A 15,405-nucleotide genomic window follows, 5' to 3' on the forward strand; every position below is an offset into this window, starting at 1 on the left:
TAGACATTATTGTAGCATTCGTAAAATAATATAAAGTTATACACTGTACACGTCATACCAGTGAGTAGTGGGGGAAACCCTTAGCATTATTTTATAAATTAAAATATGTTAATTGGGATGATCTATACTATTATAACTATATTTATAATATTTATTAGAACTATTTTAAACATCTGTGTAAAATAGACTTATTATACGACTACAGGCGTATAAAACACAAAATTTCTTCAATCATACAAACTAGTTTATTTGGTAAAAACATGATCAAATATGCAGAACAAGCAAACACGTAATATTCATACGTTCCAAGTAAAAAAAAATGCATTGTAAAACCCACTTACGAGATTCAGCCTCAGCAGGTTTTTTATTACATCGATTTTGAGGATTTCGATAAAAGCCAAGTAATAATATTTACCTGCTAGTAACAGCAGGAATAACAACTGTATAAGAATCATAAATTCACAAAAATAAAAAAGGTTAGGTAACTTACTTAACTACTAAACCCACCCCATGTACAATTGACAGTTACATATGCATTTACATAAAATAAATTATTGTATTTCTAAATTTTATATCAGGAATTTTGATAATTTTTATTTTTAAATCATTTTCTGTTCAAAATTCCTGAGCACGCCACTGCGCTCGACTATCCCTAAATGCAAGGCTGGGCATTAACGAGTTAAAAAGTTAAAGTTAAGTTAAAAAGTTAATTTTATTTTAAATTTTTGTAAACTTCACTAGTTACTTTTGTCTTTTCATTAACTTAACTGCTAACTTACTAAATGTATTTATGAATTAACGTGAAATTAACGAATTAATTTTTCATTTTAAGAAGTATGTAAGTTGTTTTTAATTTAATTACATTTCACTATTTCAGACTATTTCGTTTTCATGTCAAAAAATATTTACCGTGAATTGTTTAAAGTTAAAAATGTATATCATTTGAATTTAACGTATATGGAAATACTGTATACAGTATAAACACTATGTCTATAATTTAGTTTTGGGTTGGAAAAAAATTAAGTACGCTAGCGTTGTGTAAACAAATAAATTTTTTTTTAACTTAATAAAAAGTGAACAAAAAGTGTGTATCAACTTTTAACTTAACTGAGTTAACCTATAGTTAGATTAACTTTTAATTTTTAACTTTTTGTTATTGATGAATATTAACTGAGTTAAAAAAAAAATCATTAACTTGCCCAGCCTTGCCTAAATGTAACCCTAATTAACCGCTATTTTTATCGGCGTTCTTTTAAATTTGTCACGTATCTATAGTCTATCTATATATACTATAGAGCTGTCGGTAATCATGAGACACATTACTACCTTAATTGTTAAGACTAGTGTTGTAGAGGAGGGTCCACGCGGGTACACGTCGTGAACCCACCTCCTAATTTTATATTTATTCGTGTACCCTTAATAAAAATCGTGGTACGCAGGTTAGGAGTAAGCCCCCACTTTATTTTTACAATGATAAAGGCGTGTACCCATAAACTTTTTTAGGACTACATCACTGGACTTACGACTATTACTAATTGTATCTACTCATAAGAAAAAAATAACCACATATTATATCGATCAATATTCGTGGTTTTTCCGTTTGTGTTAAATATCGAATAGTATATTATTATAATTAAAAATAAACAATTAATCATCATTAGTCATTACATTAAAAACTACCAGAGGCGGCCGGTATTGCATGGGTTCGGAGAACCCTTCCGTTCTAGACGGGTTTCCGGCTTCATTCGGTACGAGAATTGAAAATTATGTATCCAGTAACATAATATAGTTCGGACGAAACAATAGAATATTCTTAATACGATCCCAGTTTTTCTGTCATCTGTTAGGAGTCCGTCTTTGGACGTAAATATATTATTATATTCGACTTTTTAGTATAACGTCTGAGAAAAATATGATCCGTCGAATTGCTCATAATAATAATTGTTATTCGAACGTCGAGTGTGTTTTTTACAATTTAATGGGATAATATATAATAATATAAAAATAATATATTGTAAATATCGACCGGTCTTATATCCTCTCTAAACATAATATTGTACACTCGAGATCGCCGAGCTCGTGCGGTGTTCGGCCCGGCGGTCTTTTTTATCGGACACATCGCGATGCACGTCGAGGAGAGACGGCGTAAAAATATGCGTTTTTCTGCAAGTTACGATACATAGTGTGTGTGTGTGTGTGTGTGTGTGTGTGTGTGTGTGTGTCGGGTTGTGGGAACCGTCGCTGTGTGACTCGGTCGAGTGTCTATAGGTATTACGATGATAATAATAATTATATTCATAATTGCACCGCTGATGACGCAATGCGGTCCACGGACAACATCGGTCGTTGTTATTATTATCATAATATCGTTATACAACCACACACACACACACATACACACATGTCTGCTGCTTATATTGTGTTAGCGTTGATTGTAAGCGGACGGGAGTTTTGCCAAGTATGGATCACGAGCGCGCGTTTTTTGGTTTTTGTTGCGAGCAGACGGTTATTATAAATTGATAAATAATATTATTATAAATTATTTGTGTACCTATTTGGTATTATTGCGTTATGGACCGTCTACGGACACACATATACACTTTGGTACCCATCATAATACTACTACGGTTTTCTAAAGCCCCGCCCGCGCCGGTCCGTCTCGATTCGGGGGGGGGGGGGGTGGGTCGGCCAACCGAGCTGGCGCAGTATAACTATTATAATCGTATTATACGGCCAGACCTTGCCGGTGGTACCTATATTTACCTATGTAATACTGTCTGTCGCATAGACCTTGGTATACGATCGCCGCCTGCGTATTTTATTTTTATTTTAAGGACGTCTGCACCGCCGCTGGAGGGTGTATATACCTCGTATAATAGTATTGGTACCTATATATATATATATATATACACGAATTGTTTGTACAGGAATTCCGTTTTATTTATTCTCGTGCCGATCGATCCGAACTTGGCGTATCGCCCCCGCATTTAATTGTGCCACCGGTGTGATTTTCGTTTAGATTCACGACAGATAAATTATGTCGTCTCGGCCGTTGTTTGTTTAGTATTATAGTGTGTAACAGCGGTGCTCTGAGGAATATCCGCACTGCTCCTCCACTGTTTAATATCAGCTGTACTTACGCGGGAAATCATTACAACATAATATATTATGCATGTACATTTTTGGATCGCCGGAAGGATAAAATCCCCCCAAAAAATATTTTTCAAACGTGATTGCGCTGTTGTAGTTTAATGCCGTAGTATACACAATAATACACATACATAATATTATATAATATTATACGACCACTGCGATTGTTTTTACGCGACTATAGGGCGACAAAATAAATCAATTATTGCGATCCGATCGTCATTTGTCACCCATGATAATAAAAAATATTATTATGAGTTGCGCAGCCATCGTCGTAAATTTAACATTAAAGGCATACACATAATGTTTGGTAAGTATAGTACTGTAGTTGGGTACCTTTACCTTTGTATAATAATATGTACGTCTGCCAGTGTGTTGGATCAATGTCAACTGTGACGACAATTCACGAACTTTTGTTATAACGGTGAAATTAATGAAAAGTAAAAGTTGTTATTTCCAGTCGGGTAATTTTCCGTGGGCACACGGCTTATTATTCTCCCTAATTAATCGGCACGCATATAACTTATCGCTAATTACACTTAACCCAGAAACGTCGTCACCGCGCCAGTGTAAAAGTTTTCTAACTGTTTTTTTTTTTGTAGCTTCCGTTCAGGTTAACCAGTCGTTGAGAGCAGCCTGCAGCTTGGACGCAAGTTTGTGAAAAATAAACAAATCCCCACGCGTTTAATATCCGATGGAAAAGCGTGACAAATAGCTAGGGTGCATTCTATAATTTTTTTTAGAAATTCAGGAATGCAAAAGATCGGCCAGACGTTATGGTATACCGTGGTTCCGCAAAAATAGGGTACACTGTATGATTAAATTACGCATATTGCTCAGTACCCTAAGACCTAACCATATTAAATTCGAATTCTGTTTGCTGGACATGAAACTAGACTATTGGATCATCAATCTCCCGCAGACAGAATTCTAAAAATATGTATATTGTACTGAGTAATGTAGGTAACTGAGTTATAGGTACACTCTACCTAGTTTTTGCGGACACACGGTATACTATATATATATTATGTAGCCATGTAGGTATATTATATAAATATGTAAATCTGACAGGCGTGATAAGCCGTTTAGCTATGACATGAATAAATTATTTTAAATTTGACTGTTTAACAATATATATCACTAAATATCACCAAAAAGGGCTCAAGGAATTAAAAAAAACTGTAGTATCGTTGTACAAAATTTGAAAAGTTTTTTTGGAATATTATCGTACGTATACGGACGATTTTGGGCTCGTACCTTATACATTATAATATACTAATACGCAATATTATGCGATGTTCTAACGTTGGCTTATACAATAGAAATTATAACAAAATTATAATGCTAGTGACAACTACAATCGCTGTATAGATAATATGATACAGCGAGTTGTACAACACTGGCATCATGTTTAGTTTAGGTATATTTTAAGTCTGATTAGCCACTTAGGTATAAATTGTTATAATTTGATTACAATAATATAATTTGTAAACAAAAAATATTTTTTCAAGAAAATACATTTATGGTTGGGCTAGCTGTTTACTTGAAGCAATTTATTTATCAGGAAAACATTGCAGATCTTAACTTCAAAAAACATACACGGAAAAAACAAAACAGTTGTTTGTACTACCTATAAAAATAGTAGGACTGTACATTATAATTGCTATAGGGATAGCTATAAGATTAATCAGATTTACTAAAATATTATAGTCAAGTCATTATAGTTATTTGAGCTGAAATATGCTATTTTAACTATATTTATATAGTAATAATAAGTAAATCATTTTAGTTATTTTACCTAATAAATAGTTATATCTAATATAATTTGTTTAACTATAATATTATAGTAATTTTTTTTTCCGTGTATTTAAAATGCACATAGGCACAATGGACTCGACGTCCAGTCCTTTATTTATTTTAATTACCGTCTATTCACGCATTAATTAGATAGAGGGGGGATTGTAATCGAGTAGTTATTTTAATCGCATCATTGTGAGATATCAATATCGAAAGTGCGTGTAAGATAAACGATATATTATTATAAAGTATTAACGTATTAAAATGGAAATACCTAAAAACGTAGATGGTATAGGTGTCTAAGCAATGCGGACCAAAAATATTATGAACAAATGCCGTTTTGTTTGCAGTGTTTGTGGAAATTTTATCTTGTGTATTTTTTCCTTATTTATTCTTTCTGTTACAGACTAATTGAATCGTTCAAATAAAAGCTAGCGTCCATTGTATTAACCACGCTTTGGAACACGGCGTTTTATTATTAAATACATACTTGAAATGCCGGAAGATTTAGTTCTTGTTTGGCTGACTTAGGACGAGTATAAACTGTAAGAGCATTTAATAACTTTTATTTATTACGAGCTTTTTTGTCCGTTATAAATTGGAATGAACGGGAAATATTGAATTATTAATAGGACGAGCTTTAGTCTCCACATCGGCCACTAAAAATGTGTCAATTATTTTCTCTCAGTAGTGGTTTTATTAATGAAATAATTGTTAAAGCAACTCTTTGTCAACAAACCACCGCTGCGGTGTTTACACTTAAGACTGGACGTTTAACGAATTATTATTTATTGCGACGCAATGAGTTCTGCAAATGGTCTGCAGCAGTCGAAAAATCGTTGTACGAAGATTTAATTTATACTTCATTCGTTCGGTCGTGCAATCCTTCGTGCTTGATTTGTTTATGTACTTATTTTTACTCGTATAATTACGAGGGGAGGAAAAAAAACAAGAATGAAAAACGATATCGCGAAAAAAAGTTTTATATCAAAGTGCAGTGTATAGGTAATATGACATAAAAATACTTAATAATCGGACGATCAAATGGGACATGCGCAAATCTTTTGAAAAGAATCGTCGACCGTCGTGGGCATATATACATATAATTTATATACATATAATACATATACACTTAACTGCGTGTAGATAAAAGACGAATTCCTGAAATATATATAACTTCTGACACATGCACACAAGGGAACAAAGCGAAGAAAAAAGACGCGTCCCGGTGGTGTTTCGGAAAAGGTGAAAAAGTGTGACTGCTGCTGTATGTGTGAACCGTTTTTTTAGCTGTCACGCCGTTTGAACTTTGAATTTTCTTTTTCTTTACGATTATGCCGCACACAACACATATATATGCGCGAAACGTTGCGGAATCGAATTTTTTTTTCGCCTTGGTGAAATGACGTCACGTTCGTCCGAAACACGGAAATCGGTCTGAGATAAAAGTTAAAAACGAAGACGATCTTTGAACCGGTTAAGCGTAGCGGGTTATGGGCAAACACATCCGTGCGAACCCGGGCGTTTTTTTTTTAGTGCGGCCACCTATATAATAATAATGTGTTGGCCATCAACCGACAAAATAAAATGGCGCAAAGCTGTTTTTGGCGTAATCGCAAATAATAATAATTATTGTGGAAAAAAATGTTTCTAGCACTGCAGTGTGCGAGCGTATATTGTTTGTGTACGATGGTATACAAACGAAAAACTCGTCTAAAAACACTTGTGTGGCCGAATAGCGAAAATAGGATTTTAATAATATCGTAAGTCGGTGTAATATGATTCGATCTTTGACTAAATGCATTGAAAAATAAAAATTAAGATAACATTGGAAAAAAGTGTAAGCAGGTTTAACTTTAATTACGTATACGGTATACCTACAGTAAATATTTAATAAAGCACATTCTGGACAATTATAACTCACTCGCCATTATCGATATGGTAAGTAATAAAACATAAATTGCGCCCGACAAAGGGAAAAAATTGTGAATTGCGCCCAATAAATCGCAAGTATAAATTTACATATGCAGTTAATTGCACCCAATACATAATGTATTAGATTTATTAAATAAAATATAAATATTAAAAATATCAGGTATATAAAAAAAATGTATTGATTAGTTCATGTGAAATTGTTGAGTTCAGTATTGGGTGAACTCTGTAATTTAATCAGAAATATTCACTGGATGAGAGAGTGCAAATTAAGTTGTCGAATAATATAATAGTAGGTACTTACAAATTATGCTATAGTGAATAAATGTTAACAGATATGTGAAAAATGAGGAAGATTAGGGAAATAATTAGATATAGAAAATAGCTGAGTTTTAGAGTAAACAATTTTTAAGTTAAAATGGGCCGAGATCAGCCGTAATTGCTTGACCAATCTGTAATCTCAATTGAATTGCTCGGGATTTAGATGTTTTGATATTTATTGGCACAATTGCAGATAAAAGGTAATTTAAGCCGATCATTTTTATCTAGATTAAATAAGAAATCGAATAAAAGATTCAGTAAAATTATTTGATGTACTGACAAAAGCACACCATTTTTTTTCATTTACTCAGAGACTTATCTTTATCCATGTTTGTTTTTTTTTTTATAATGCATTGACGGATATGTTCGATATAACCTTTCCGAGTGACCAGCTATTGATTGGAAAATGGGTATAATAATATTATGTGCGTCTTTTAATTTTTTTTGGAAGATAGAAATGAGCTTAACCGACTTCAATATTTGAAGGAAAATGTATACCTACTTCGATTCAGACAAATACCCCTAGATATATAGGTACCTTATTTTTTGTAAATATAATATTTTGACAAAATTATATAATTTAGAATTTTTATATTCTAATCATTTTTGATTAACACTGTTCCGGATTATTTTGAATAGTTAATTTTACTCCAGATAATAATATGATCCATTTATTAGAATAAAGTAATAAACAAATTATCTATATGTTTTTTTAGTTATTGATCAATGTTCATTGTTCATTCTCACAGACATTTATGGTACCATATGGTACCTATATTTTTATATAATTTATAAATTATATAGATATACATAATATGAATATATTTTTATCAATACTTAGATTGATTTACAATAAATGTCTTCTCCATGATTCTCTGTCTTGTGCTTTGTCCTTGAGTTGTTTGTACCAATCAACTCTTGCATCTTTCATTAGTTGACTTATTAAACACGTTCTTGGCCTGCCTTTTTCACGCTTCCCTTCTGTCATACCGCCCAGTATGATGCTATTGAGTTCTTCTATATGTTTTAGCATATGACCTATCATATGCCATCGTCTTGATCTTAAATGTATTAAGCAATATTCTTTTTTCTTTGACTAAATATACCACTTCTTCGTTTGTTTTAATTTCCTGCCATTTTATTTTTTCAATTTTTTACTAACACCACATTACCAAGCTGGCTTCTAGAGTGGTTTAAACTTTTTTGTCCAACGTTCATGTTTCACTACCATATCTACCATAGAAAGTTAACATTTCATACATACGTTTTAATTACAATTTTCTTACTGTTAGATCTATATTTTTTGATGTTAGTAATTTATAATTAACTAGGAATACCTATTTTGCTTGTCCTATTCTATTTTTATTTCCTTTACTGATCTTCCGTCATTGATTATTAAGCTTTCCAAATATTTCAATTGATTTACTTGATCTATTCTATTTACTTTAAGGGATATATTAATGTTAGGTTAAATTTGTTAACTATATACCATTACTTTTGTTTTTGTTGTATTTGTGTTTAATTTAAATGTTAAGAATATATCATCCATTTCAATAAGTGCTGTTTGTAGATCGTTTTCAAATGTAGCGAGCAAAACTATATAATTTGCAAATCGTATTATTGATATTAGAACACCTCTTATTATGAGGGTGTAAACTTTTGTTTTATATCCCTTATTGATTGATCAACGTAGACATTGGATACAGAGTGTGACAGTGGGAATCCTTGTCTTACTCCTTTCTGTACATTAGTTGTATTTATTATAGATTTAATATATGTATTTAAATACTATTTATACAGACGGAAATATGGACGTTAGTCCAAACTGAACCTGACTGCTATCCTATTATCTATACACGATTTACATTAGCCATGCTCGTGATAGTCATAAATTAATAGTTGTACGTCGTGCTCGCTCCAAATGAGAAGTGTCGTCCACGATTTCTCGGAAATTTTTTTTAAAGTTTTAAAATATAAATTCGTGGGTTTCTTTAATGATTGTATACAAATACATAATATACTACTCCCCATTCAATAGTAGCCTATAATTTCGTAAGCTCAGCAGCCGATCTAACATTATGCAACGGTTTTTATATTTTTGTTTTTCACTCAGAATAAAAATAATAACTTAAATATCGGTGTTTACGTTAATAAAAGGAACTATGTTGTTGACACCAGTGGAATTACAGAGTTGATTTATGTAAACACTTTAAACGTTTAACTTTTAATATCTTTTGAGTATTCAAATATAGTTATGTAGGTACGTTTCAAAGTTTAGGCATAGGAAACGGCCGGTTAGGTTGTACGAGGTTAAACATGGTGAGCCACACACTGTATGCTGATAACTACGACTACTGTGGTGTACATAATCACAATATTGTAAATGACATATATTTAACATGCATAATATGTAACATTTATACCACCGCGGCTGACTGTGAGCAAAACTGGAGCCACTGATTCGATTAGATTTGTTAGTGTGCTTTATCCGTTTGCGTGTTGTTTGTTGGTGGAATTACAATATAAATTAATTATAATTAATAAGATAACACTCTCCTCAAAGGGTAATGTGGTACAGATAGTAGTAATAGAGGACAAAAGAATTACATCATGCGCCTATAATGTAAAATTAACAACATTTCAGGTATTATATAAATATAATATAATAATATATTCAGGTAGGTATCAAATATGTAGGTGCAATACTACAATGTGAAATAGGTACCTAAATAAATATTAATTGAGTTGAAGTCTATAAAGCTATAAATTAAATATTAGTATAGCTATCTATTACGATTTCTATTCAAAAATCATAAGTTCCGAGTAGCTTTTCTAAAAATGATGTAAAAATATGTGTTCAGTGAAACTTAGATCACTTCTAAATTGGCTAAATCACTGACATGAGAAATTGTATTTATGTTATAACTCCCAAATAAGTAACTTTTATATTTTTCTTTTGAGTTATTCCTATCTAAGCTACCTAATGAACACCAATGTGATGGTAGTAAATCTTTTTTCGTTTGGTGTCTGAACATTGTTTATTATTTAAAAACGTGGTTGGCTACATTTATAATATAACTATATATTTGTAAAATGTACACAGAGTTTAACTGCATTGGCAATTACCAATACATTTTATTGGTTTTATTTTTTATTTTTTTTAATTAGAATCAATAAATCCCATAACTCAATTTGTTGTTTGTTTTACAGAGGGCTGATTTTTTTCCTGTCAAATTAAAAACAAAAACGAAAAAACTAACTAGCTACTGGATTAAAACGTCAATGTTTCCCGTCCCCCTCAAAAAGAATCGTTCCAATTTATTTTTATTTAAAACTAATGCATTTCTATTCGCTTGTCTTTATATTTGAACGGATACAATATTTTCATCATATTATTATCCTCTATATAAACGCATGGCCATATATCGGTACTTCTTTTTAAGGTACTGACTACTTATAAAACACTTATGGATTTACGGGACAATCGCATAATCTGTATTACAAAAACACGTCTCGTAGGTATAAAATAAATTTTTCACAAAGCAGAAATTTAAAAAAAAAATTAATCAAAACTTTTGAATAACTAGTTTTCAAAAATAATCGATAATTAATGTAGTAATGGGCAATACTATTTTATTTTTGGTAGCTAAGATTATTTCAATTTATAGTTAGTGCAAGAAAAATGTGATCTTCTAAGAATCAAAAAATTAAAAATGTCCTTGACTATTAACGTATTGACGTTACAGTAAATATTATATAATGTTAAATGGAACGTGTGAATATTATTTATACTAAAAATATGTAACTTGGAGTTTTGTTCAATAATTAGAAGAATACATATTTATTAGTAGGCACGACAGCCAAATTACAAAACTACTTTTTATAATCATAATTTCATTCAGAGAAAATTGCTTCATTATTCGGGTTTTTAAATTTTAATACGTTGCAATAATTATATTATATACGACTTGATTATTGCATATTGTTATGTTTGCAAGCTGACAAGATGACAAGATGACAATATTATATTATACGCGTATACCTTAAATGTGATTAATAGTCACCGAAATATCGAATAATAGGAAAACCATTGGGTTTTTTTTTTTTTACAGACGATCAAGGGAGAGAGGTCACTTTACTCTAGGACGTGAAGCCTGTTTCGTAATGACGTTGTGCCGCTGGACCGGTATAGTACACGTGTGACAGACCGACTATATCTAACAGTATGATCTAAAGAATGGAAATAATATTTGGAAATTGATCCGCAGACGTACGTTTGTTATGCGCAAATAGCGGGTAATAAATCACGCGTCGACAATGAAGAGGAGGGTCAGAGGTTGATTTGAATTACATTAACGCGTCTACGAGCATAAAGGAAAAGAAATCGAAACGTGGATGGTACATACCACATGGATTTGCTAGGAAATATAGGTATATCGTTTGTTACCTACGACTGCATAAGATCCTGTATAACAACAATGCAGGTGTGTTCTTAATTTGCAGTTGCGCAAATGAGCGCCGACCTATACCTATTTTAACAATATAATAATATGATATATTGATATTAGGTAGGTATATAGTGTATACGTTTTCTATAGTTATTCTACGGTGATGGTAGGTAATATATAAAATATATATAAAATTTTTCAGAAGTAAATCTTTAATGTTTTAAATATTACTATTTTTGTATCGTCTACTCAGCATAAACATAATTAAGCTTCACGTTTAAAATTAAAATATTATGATTGTGTTATAAGTATGAAAAAAATATGCGTCTTCTTAAAGGCCTGCAGAATGTATTATATAAAGTTGTATAATATTATGCTCATTGAGTGATAATTATTGAATTACTATTTACTTGGGTGCGTTGGTTGAGTTTCGATCAAATCGAAATCGTTTGGCAAGAACATCTTTATATTTTCCTATTGCGAAATGCGAAAGGCATATTAAAAAAAACCATATCAAATAAGAAATAATATTATATTTTATTTATTATTAAAGCGATAAATTTGTCTAATGTAATAAGACATTTATAATAGATTTTGCTATTAAATTTTTATTAGTTTAGGTAATGTGGTATTATTTAACGTATATTTGTTTTATGTATTTATCTATAAAAATATACAATGATCAATTATTGCATTTTAACAAAATGAATGTGATGAAAAATATCGTTATAGTGCGTACGACCATAATAATATATATTGCTTAAAATGAACCCTTTTAATACGGATTAAAACCAATTCATTTTTGTTCTACAAATTACTTGAATTACAGTTTTTAACTGTTCAAGATAATAGTGGTTATAAATAATAATTTTAAATTTATGAGGTGTGTATAGTAATTAAGAATAATATGAATGTGTAAGAGTTTATACAATAATCTTTTTTTATGTTTTTATATTATTTCTTGTACTATTTTGTACGATTCCTATGTACCTATTTACTTTGTTTTATAATTTTGTTTCGATACTTATGTATTTTATAAAGTAACTATAAAATCGAGATTGAGTGGTAATAATAAATATGGTGTATTATCATTTATTATGCGCTTCAAAGTATTCATTTATCATTTTTCATTCTTTTTCAAATAAAGAGTATTGTTTAATTTTTTTAAAAGGGTTGTATGCGTATTTATATTATGAATTCCAACGATAATTATTTCTTAGCACAAAGACAATTTAAAGACAACTTACTAGCTAAAAAGTATTGAAAAAAATGTTAAAAGCTCAGTTTAAACAGCACCGCTAAAAAATGTTTTTCGAAAGTAGTGATTTTATTTATTTTAAAATATGGAATTATAATACACGTAATGTAATTATTCTGTTAAGCTAGACGAGTGCGGAGAGTCCATTAACCGGTTTCCGTATCTTATTTGAATGTTTTGACAGAAATATTTTAAAGCTTTATATTGATCTTAAGATTAATAGGATAATTTGCGTTAAACATTTTCAGTAACTTATCATAAGTCAACGGCCATTATAAAAATAAAAGGGATAATACATTTTAAGGAAAAAAAAGAAATTACTATTGTTTTGTGTGGTGCTACCAGAATAGAAAATAGAAAATGTATTGATTTTATTTAGAAATCTGATAAAATTGAGTTACGATGGTTCAAAGTTATCGTCTATGGACAGATAGGTAGTAAAATAGTGATTTGACACACCACGGGCCAAGAAAGCATAGGGTAGCTTTATAAAGGATTTAGAGGAAAGATGAACAATGGATAATTTAACTAAAAGCAGGAATAAGTTATCTCCGAAGTTATAGCTCTAAACTTTGTTTGGTAAAGTCTTGTACGAGTATCCTACGCGTCGGACAAGTTATTTCCTATATACAGCTATCCGTACTATGTGTAGGTATTAGGTAATTAAAAAAAAATTATACATTATATAACTTATTAAGCAGCCATTTATATACTTTATAATTGTATATAGATTTAAAGCGTTTCTATAACTTCAAGTTGTTCGGTTTTAATAAATCATGTTAATAGTTATAATTTATAAATTATATGTGATTCAAAGTTTAATAACAACGTATAGCTTTACTTACGTCAAATGAAAAAAACATTTATAACTGAAAAAAAATTAAATATTTTAGTTACCCATTTATGGGTTACTGTTAACAAGTCACCATCAAATAAAAATATTTAAAGCCCGCTGTTTCATAAAAACTCTACCTACGATTACATTAATTATTATTACTAAATGTGTACCGTCTTCAATTTCAGTCGAAATGTCTGTAGGTAGAATTAATGTACCTGATACTATTATTATAACAAAGGTTTGCAGTTTAATAGTTTGGGTCTACTTTACACGCCATTAGGCAACGTAGTTTTTTTTACGCAAGCGTATATACCATAATATCTCTGTTGTAAAACTTCACATCGCGCCGTGGTATCTTTATACAGGCAACTAATTCCATTATAGTAGTATAATACCTAATATAATATTTATTGTGGATTCAATGGACTGCTTCGATGTGATGACAATGCACACTAAATTTTTAAAATAAAATGGGAGTGAGGAAAAAAAAATGTTCTGTACCTACGACTTCTGTTACTATATTACAAAAGACGAAATAGTCAAAACGTCGTCAATACTATAAAATAAACCTATTGTACAACTATAGTAGGTACTACTTGACCGCCGAAGTGAAAGATATAAAAAATGTTTAAGTTTTTAACGAATTTTGAGACGTATCCGTGGAGGCGTGGATCTAGTCACGACTTACGGGACACTTCGATAACATTTTTATTCTGCAGAGAGGCGATGATAACTTGAGTATGCACGATTATATATACACTACAGGGTGTCTCATGAGGATATATCCATTAGCCGTAGAGGAGTACTCGTAGCCCGGACAAAAACAGGTTTTTTTCTGTTATACCTATAAACTGAAAAAAATTATAGAAAATCATGAGATTAATGAAAATAAAATGTTGAATGGTCTATAAAATGACTATTTTCAATTTATTGTCTCAAAAATAAAAAAAATTAATTTTTTAACTTAAGAAAAATTAACTAAATTACAAAAATAAAATATATGTAGTTCTATTGTCTCTGTGAGCCTAATAAAAAAGCATATTTATGATAAATGTATTATCTCAGGAGAAATCTCAATGGATAAACCCTCCCGGGACACTGTATACATAATATAACTTACGATATGATATCGATTATTTATTTTGGTTTCCTTCCAGTAAAAAAATGTCTTTTACCCTTTGGTACTTACAACAGCACAGGAATTTATTTTATAATATATTGTATTCAACGTTATAATGGAGATAATCTATAATACGCCACAGACCTGCTGGTTTGTCCACGCCTATCGAATCTGTATACGCTTCACGCAGGCAAATTTTATAGTGGCCAAAGGTTTGGCGCCCATTAGAACTTCGCGACTTCAACAAGTACGATAAATTGTTCGAGTGCGTGGTAGACCGTAAATGGAATTAATTTCCCGGCCCGTGACCCTTACATCCCCAGTCACAGCATTTTAAACCAGAGCTCTCGGGCGCCAAAAGTTTTGATGTTTATACCTATACCCGGCCTGGTGGGCATGACCCTGCAAATTATTATAATATGGAAGACGGTATACGATGCGATACGAACTTCGCGATCTGAACCGTTCGCGACTTGCAATAGATCGATTCGTCCAAGCGTGCACGATGGGCAAAGTCCGTTTCCTCTTTGTTTCGAATTTC

The sequence above is a fragment of the Metopolophium dirhodum genome, chromosome 3, assembly GCF_019925205.1.
Source record: "Metopolophium dirhodum isolate CAU chromosome 3, ASM1992520v1, whole genome shotgun sequence".
Lineage (NCBI taxonomy): Eukaryota > Metazoa > Arthropoda > Insecta > Hemiptera > Aphididae > Metopolophium > Metopolophium dirhodum.